The sequence below is a fragment of the Stomoxys calcitrans genome, chromosome 5 (assembly GCF_963082655.1).
Source record: "Stomoxys calcitrans chromosome 5, idStoCalc2.1, whole genome shotgun sequence".
Classification (NCBI taxonomy): domain Eukaryota; kingdom Metazoa; phylum Arthropoda; class Insecta; order Diptera; family Muscidae; genus Stomoxys; species Stomoxys calcitrans.
Genome location: NC_081556.1, coordinates 81,330,779 through 81,339,486, shown reverse-complemented (window position 1 = coordinate 81,339,486; position 8,708 = coordinate 81,330,779).

Genomic DNA, 8,708 nt, shown 5'->3' with positions numbered 1-8,708 from the left:
CAAAGTGATCAAATGGCCGCTTAGCCATCATTCCATCAAGTGGTTGGTTGGCTCAGTGGTGGGGGTCGCTGACTCTGAAGTGAGAGGTCGTGGGATCGAGCCCGGGTTCGGTCATTTAATTTTTCTTTTCAAAATTTATTTTTTTTGTCTAATTAATTAATTAGATCAATAATTTTTGTTTTTTTAAATAATTCCATTTTGGTTTGGATGATATTTGTTTGGTAACTCTCGTGGGTAAGGCAGTATATGGGAGGAAGAGGAAGCACTTGGTGCACTTTAATGTACCATACAGAGAAATAATTCTGATTAAAGCTACATACATACATCCAATGCATTTCGAATGTAATCCACCACGGCACAGTGGGTCGCAGGTTCATATCCCCGAACCAGAATGAAATTTTAAATGGATTTTCCTTCTTAATTAAAGTTTTTTCCATTAACTTTTCTTTTACATTTTCTTTTATATTTAAATTTTGCATGCACATTTGATTTAAATTAACCCCATGATATCCGAATGGGATATATTTCTTTCAGCTTTTTTTTTTCCTTTGAAATTGCACCTACACCGGTTAGGTTTATTTGTCATTTAGCTAGGCTGTTAGCCTTTTAGTTTTGTTTCCTGTTTTTAAAGTAAAGGGATAGTTGTTTTTAGAATCATTGTTGCCTAAATTATTATTGGACTAGTTGCTATCTAAATAATTATTGTTACTTGAATTAGATTTGGTCTAGGCCACAATGAACGTTAATTATCTGGAAATTGTTTTAATGAATTTATTAATGCTGTTTAGGATTAAGGTTATGTGAAAGTTCAAGTTAGCTTTTTCTAGAATTTTAATGGATTATTTGGATTTTTGTTTAATAAACAACATAATGAATATTAGCTAAATTTGCGTTTTGTGATTCCGGGGCTACAAACATTTGAAGGGTAGGTACAGTGGGACCAATGGATAAATATGATATAACTTTGGGTTTTAGTCCTGGTCATGGATGGGCGGGCGTATTACGATGTGAACATCTCTGCATCGGTGGTAGACAAAACCCTCTCTTGAAAATTCCCCCTTTTTTTTTACTTTCCTCTCTCTATTTCTCTCTCCCTCTCTTCTATCTTTCGCACGCACACTTTTAAAATAATATAGTGTAGACATCCCATAGTTTGAGTTTTCAGCCTTAAAGAACCTCCCCATTGCCGACGAGACAGAAGCCGGAAGCCAGCTGCGTGCTGCTGATTTCAGCTCAAACATTTCAGACCATCTTGGGGTTTACTAGACCTAGCGTTGTATGCTACATTATATTTTGGCGCCCAACGTGGGGCCCGACACACAAATTATTCATTATTTTTTTTTTTTCATCTTTGGGTTTTATTCCAAATAGGCAGTGTGGGTCCTTAACTATATTTAATTTTCCCTCTAGAGATCTTTTTTTTTCAGTTTATATCTATCGGTTGGTTGTTGTATAGGTTTGGAAGCTGTCTATGGATTTGAAAGCTATTGTCAGGCCGACCTATTCGCAACTCATCCCCCAATCTATCCCTTTGTATTTTCAACATTGACTTCTCTTTAATCTGGAAATGCTGTCATTGGACTTTTTTTTTTTTTGCTAGTGCCAGACCGGTTAGGGTGCTGTTAATGATGTTGATACCCTAAATATTCTTTTAGTTTAGTCCGGAATAGACTATTTGTCTTAAGTTCAAATTAGTACCGTCTAAACTCAACTCTTGCTTCTTCTTTTCTATTTCTTCTGAATTTTAAGAGATTGGTGATTTTTCTACTTTTTTTTATACCCTTCAAAATTTTTTGATTTCCCCGGGATCAGGAAATAGCTATTTCTTGGTGTTTTTACTGTATATTTTTTATTTATATTTGAACGAAGTCGAAATATTGTGGCAGTTACTTAGAATTTGTAGTCGGATTCGAATAGTGAAGGTCGATCAATACTATAACTTTTTTTTTGCGTACATTTTGGTTTTTATAATGCCTTTACGTCATAGTTCGGAAGATTTGTCGAACACTGGTCGTCATCCAGAGTGCGGCATATGTTGTACATCGGTGGCTAAGGCGGCCTATTCTTACACTACAGCTTGTGGACACGTATTTCATAAGTCATGTCTCACAAATCGCACTAAGACGTGCCCCAATTGCCCTGTTTGTGACACCGTTTTGACTTCACTTAGTATGTCCACAGCGGCACATGCAGGAATTGCTCCATCACCCATGGGTACCAGGTCACAGACACAAAGAGCTAGGGAATTTGATTCTTCTCGAGCTAGGATTCAAAATACGACTTCTCCTTCTGGTATTCAAAATACGACTTCTCCTCACAGTAATGAGGAAGCAGATGTAGCTGCGACTGTAATGAATCAGGGTGATAACCCGTCTACTTCCCAGAATTTTGATGCCGGTCAGACTGATCCAATTAGGAGCATGGTTGAAGAGGCAGTGAGGGCACAGCATGATGAGCTGTTGGCGACTGTTAGTCAAAGATTGTCGAGTCTCATCGAGACTAATTTGGCTGCAGGCTTTAGTAGGTTGAATACTGTTCCCCAGGACAATATTTCGTCCCGACATGTTTTTCCTCCACCCTCAACCCCTGTTGAAGTTCGAACCATTGAAAGGTTATTAGGTTTGCCAGAGAATAACAATGACGATAATAGGGGTAATCCTTTGAATCATTCCCAGGATAGGAGGCATGGTCCTACGTCTGATCGACAACCATCATCCCATTTGTATGTTTCTTTACGTCCAGATAAGGCTGGACATATTATTCTTAATTGGCGAATTAAATTTACAGGTGATTCTAATGGCATGTCCATCGACAATTTCTTATATAGAGTTGAGGCATTGACAAATCAAACCCTGAATGGTGATTTTGACTTACTTTGTGGCCATATTTCTACCCTTTTTGATGCTAAGGCTAGTGATTTTTACTGGCGGTACCACAGGTCGGTTTCTAGGATTCGTTGGCCGGATTTATGCAGGGCTTTACGGAAACAGTACCGTGACACTCGCACCGATGTCGACTTCCGTGAGATGATTAGGGACCGGAAGCAGCGGTCTGGTGAGTCCTTTGACACCTTTTATGAGGCCATTGTTAGCATTGCCGATAAATTATCTGAACCTTTATCTGAGAATGTTTTAGTCGAAATTTTAAGAAGGAATCTTCTGCCGGAGATTCAACATGAAATTCTCAATTTACACATTTCTTCTGTTTCTCATTTACGTGAAATTTGTCGCCGTAGGGAGTTTTTCATGCAAGATGTTGCCAGGAAACAGACTTTTTCTAAACCAGTTGGCCATCGCGGCAAAATTAACGAGATTTTGGATGCCCCTTTGGAATCTTCTGAGGAAAATGAGGAGCAGGTTTCTGCTATTTCTCTGGTTTGTTGGAATTGCCAGAAAACTGGGCACCGCTACCACGATTGTATGGAAGATCGCAGGGTGTTTTGCTACGAATGCGGTGCTTCAAATGTTTATAGACCAAAGTGTTCTGTTTGTAGTTCAAAAAACTCTTCAGCGAATGCACCGAAAGGTGCGTGCAAACCCCTAAAGAATCCTTGTGCGAGCACAGATTAAGCCCTGTTAATACTGTCGACAATCAACCTGATCTTAAACCCAATTCTACACCTTCTATTTTGACAACTCTGAATGATAGTCCAATTAGTCCGACTGGAAAATGCGATTTAGTCCCGAACAACAATGTTAAAGTTTTACGTTCTGTTTCTGATTCAAAACTCAGTTCGACACCTAAATCTTCTCCACATCCCCCAACATATTTTAAACCATTTCATGTCCGCTTAGCGGAATATAATGCGAAAAGAGCCGAAATTTTTGGTAAGGCAGTTAGCTCTGTTAGAAGAGTGAGGTCCACCGGACGTATGAGGAATTTTTGGCGACAAATTAATCATACGCGGCATTTGCTGCTAAGTTCCATATATGACAAACCTAATGATATAAGACCTTACGCGCAAGTTGAACTGCTTGGTAAGATGATTAACGGCCTTTTAGACACAGGAGCTTCTGTTAGTTGCTTAGGTTCAAATGCTGCATTATACGCTTTACAGTCAAGTAAGGATATTAAGAAATTTAGCTCTTTTGTAAAGACAGCTGATGGCAAATGTCAGCCTGTTTCTGGTGTCATCAGTACCCCCATTTCTTTTAGAGGCCTTTCCAAGCCAATTAAACTATATATTGTTCCCGGTCTGTCGCAAGATTTGTACTTAGGCATCGATTTTTGGCGCGCTTTTGATTTATTACCTATGGGTCTCGTATCGGAAATTAATACCCGATTGTTTTCACCGGTTCTTTCGGAGATTTCTACCTTAGGAAAGCTATTAATCTACCATTAATAGCTTTCCATCGTTTTCGAAGCAAGGTTTGGGCCGAACAAATGTCATATCGCATGTTATAGACGTTGGAGACGTAGCTCCGATTAAACAACGACACTTTCCGGCTTCACCAGCCATAGAAAAACTTATTTATGCCGAAATCGATAGGATGTTAGAGATGGACGTTATCGAAGAATCGGAAAGTGCCTGGTCTTCGCCAATGGTGCTAGTTCGCAAGCCTGGGAAAGTTCGTTTGTGCTTGGATAGCAGGAAGGTAAACTCAGTGACGGTCAAGGATGCTTATCCTTTGCCCCACATAGACGGCATCCTGAGTAGACTTCCTCGCGCCGAGTACATAACGAGCTTGGACCTCAAAGATGCGTTCTGGCAAATTCCCCTCGATAAGTCGTCGAAAGATAAAACAGCATTTACCGTTCCTGGCCGTCCCTTGTACCACTTCAAGGTCATGCCCTTTGGCCTTTGTAACGCGCCACAGACCATGTCAAGGTTGATGGACAAGGTGATACCGGCGCATTTGAGAACGGAAGTGTTTGTTTATCTGGATGACTTATTGATAATCTCTGGATCCTTCGATCGGCATATGGAAGTTTTAAAGGAAGTGGCGGATAGAATTCGGTCGGCGGGCTTGACTATTAATATTGAAAAGTCGAAATTTTGCGTTCCCGAAGTCAAATACCTTGGCCACGTCGTAGGAAACGGGGTAATACGAACAGATCCTGACAAGATATCTGCATTGTTGAATTTCCACCGCCGCGTTCGGTCCGACAAATAAGACGGTTTCTGGGTATGTCCGGTTGGTACCGGAAGTTCATTAGGAACTACGCTTCTATTACCTCTCCTTTAACTGATTTGCTCAAAACTAATCGTAGATTTGTATGGTGCGATAATGCGCAATTAGCTTTCGATGAATTAAAGTCCATTTTGTCCACTGCCCCAGTGCTGCATAGTCCTGACTTCTCACAGCCGTTTTACATACACTGTGATGCTAGCAGTACTGGTATAGGAGGCGTGCTGGTGCAAAAAAACGAGTTTCCCATCGCCTTCATGTCGAAGAAGCTCAATCAAGCCCAACGCAAATACTCTGTCACCGAACAGGAATGTTTAGCTGCCGTGCTAAGCATTAAAAAGTTTAGAGCGTATGTGGAAGGACATGAGTTCACAGTGATCACTGACCATGCGTCATTGAAGTGGCTCATGTCCCAAACTGACCTCAATTCTCGGTTGGCAAGATGGGCTTTGAGACTTCAGGGCTTTAGATTCAATATAGAGCATCGTAAAGGTAGCAGAAATGTAGTTCCAGATGCACTATCCCGTGCCAACACGGAGGATCTGTCCGGAATTGAGACTACGGCTTTAGATGGGTCCGGATTATTTGTCGATCTAGAATCGCCTCACTTCAAGAGCGAACATTACCTCGGGTTGTTGGAAACGGTCAATAAGACGATTGTAAAGACACCGGATCTGAGAGTTATGGACGGTTACCTTTATAGACGCGCGGAGCACTGCACCGGAGAGCAGTTACAGGATAACTTCGCCTGGAAATTATGGATACCCAAGGAAATGGTTAACGACTTGTTAATTAAAGCGCATAACGACCCCATATCGTCTCATTGCGGCATAAACAAAATGTTGGAAAGAATTCGAAGATTTTATTTTTGGCCGAATCTAGTAAATGACGTTCGGAACTTCGTTAATAAGTGTGAAATTTGCAAGGGAACTAAACACCCGAACATCGTTATGCGTCCACCGATGGGAAAGACACCGGAAACGGAAAGATGTTTTCAAAAGCTGTTTATAGACTTTTTAGGTCCTTACCCTAGATCGAAGTCTGGAAATGTTGGTATTTTTATTACCGTCGATCATTTGTCCAAATTTTGTTTTTTAGAACCCGTTAAGAAGTTCACCACTGATGTGGTTACCAAGTATTTGGAGCAGAAGATTTTTCATGTATTTGGAACGCCTGAAACAATTGTTTCAGATAATGGGTCCCAATTTAAGTCGAGTAATTTTTCCAAATTTCTTTCAAGTTTCGGAATCCGTCATGTTTTTACGGCTGTTCATTCGCCCCAATCGAATGCCTCTGAGCGGGTCAACCGTTCAGTTCTGTCCGCAATAAGGGCTTACTTGAAACACGATCAAAGTAATTGGGATGAGTACCTCAGCAGCATCGCTTGCTCTTTACGTTCTTCGATACACACTTCGATAGGCACTACACCTTACTTTATGGCTTTCGGTCAACACATGGTAACTCATGGGCATACCTATTCTTTGCTCAGAAAACTGGAGATGCTAGAAGACAGGGCTATTAAATTTGATCGTGGAGATAACTTCGATATAATCAGAGATAGAGCTTCTAAAAATATGGAGAAACGGCGGCAGCAGAATGAACGTAATTACAATTTGCGATCTAGGCTTGTTAACTTCATTGTAGGTCAAGAGGTCTACAGGAGAAATTTTTCTCAAAGCTGTTTTGAAAAGGGGTATAACTCCAAATTGGCACCACCATTTTTAAAAGCTAGAGTCCGGAAGAAGATAGGAACGTGCTACTACGAAATAGAGGACTTAAGTGGGAAGAAAATTGGTATTTATCATGCAAAGGACCTTCGTATGTAAGAGAAATTTCAATCAGCTCCAGGCATTGTCAGCTTTGTGGTCTTCTATGAAACCCCCAAACCTGATTTTGGTGGGGGGGATTGTAGGGTGACTTGTCGCTGGTTTTCTGCTTTCTGCTTTATATTTTTTTTGCTACAATTTAGCTACAAATTTTGTTCTATTTTTTCTTATTTTCTATTTTTTTTATTTTTTTTTTCACGCGTTTGAATAACATCAGGCGTTAGAACAATAAAATTTATTTCGACCGGTCCGGGATTCGAACCTGGGCTTCCGGATTGCAAGGCGACGTCACTAACCGCTAGGCTATTCCTATAGTGTGGGTGGGTCTGTCGGAGTTGTGGTTTTTCTCCAAGTGCTTGTATAGGACCTCCGTGGGGCTTGATCTGGGCCTTGAGATCCATATTAGCATTGGCTTGATTGTGTTGAGGAAGGTTTTATTTTTGTATTGGTTTTTAGTACGTATACGTATACGCAGTTCCCGCAACAATTTAACGAAAATTAGCTGAATTAGCGCATTATTTCCAAGGCTTTTTATTTTATAAATAGAAGTTAGGCTCAGTGAAATTGTCTATTTCAATAAATTTTCTGGAGCCATTTAAGAAGTGAGACTATTGAATCCCGTCGCTAATGATTTTTTTTAGATTCTATTTTTTTGTTGTTTTTTTTGCTTTTTTTTTGATTTTGTTTTTGCTTCAGCAATATATTTTTTTTCTGCTGCACTTATTGGAGCCTTTTACTATTGCATCTTGACTGCTCCTGCTGCAATTTTTTTTTTGGAACTTTTAACCTTTTTTTGGTTGATCCCCATTCGCCTGGCTGGACTAGCTTTGTTTGAGATTGATGTTAGCTGTTTGGACCATCAAAGGCCAATTCTTTTTTTTTGGGAACGGGAAACCCTCATCGACAAACCCGCATATCCTTTCGATGATGCATTTGGGAGAAATTCGCCGACGGCTTTTGGGCATTTCATCGAGTAATTTGTGAAGATTGTGAAAACTTGGCCCTGCGTCTGGTTACCAGACCAAGAAGTGTTTTAGAAAGTGTAAAATTTTGTTGACTAAGTCTCTCAAACGTCCAGAACTAAAATTTTTAAAGAGAATATATCAAAATTGGTTAAAAACCTGTAAAAAAAAAAAAATTTTTGTCCATTTTATTGTAACAAAAAAAATTATGTACGTATATACATAAAAGAAAACGGTTTCGGGGAGGAAAAAAAAAAAAGAACATACATATTTCGAAAGAAACCCAAAGACCATAAGAAAACAGTAAAAAGGAAAAATTGAATTAATTCGGAAAGTTTTTTGTCTAAAAAAAAAAACAAAAAAAAAAAGTATTATTTAAAGTAAAAATAGCTATAAATATTGATAGAAAAAAATTAGAACTCAAACTTTTGTAAGTGTTGTGCAATTTCAATGGTAAAAAGAAAAAGTCTAGAGACAAATAAAATAAAGAAAATTAGCTAAAACTGTTGTGCTAAAAATTAAAATTTTTTTTTAAAAGAAAGTAAAAGACAGTGGTTAAAGACAAAAAAAAAAGGAAAAAAAAACATAGACATTGAATGCGTGAGTGTGTAAGTGCTTTGTTGCTGATTTCACCAATTTCCTGTCCATATCCGCTTTTAAATAGCTCCTTGGAATCGCTGTGTTGGAAAATATCCCGGAACCGGAACGCTTGAAAGATCTTTCAACGGGGGACATTTTTCAAAGTGAGTAATTAAACACCCTTTTTGATTAGATTTTAATACCCACCGAAG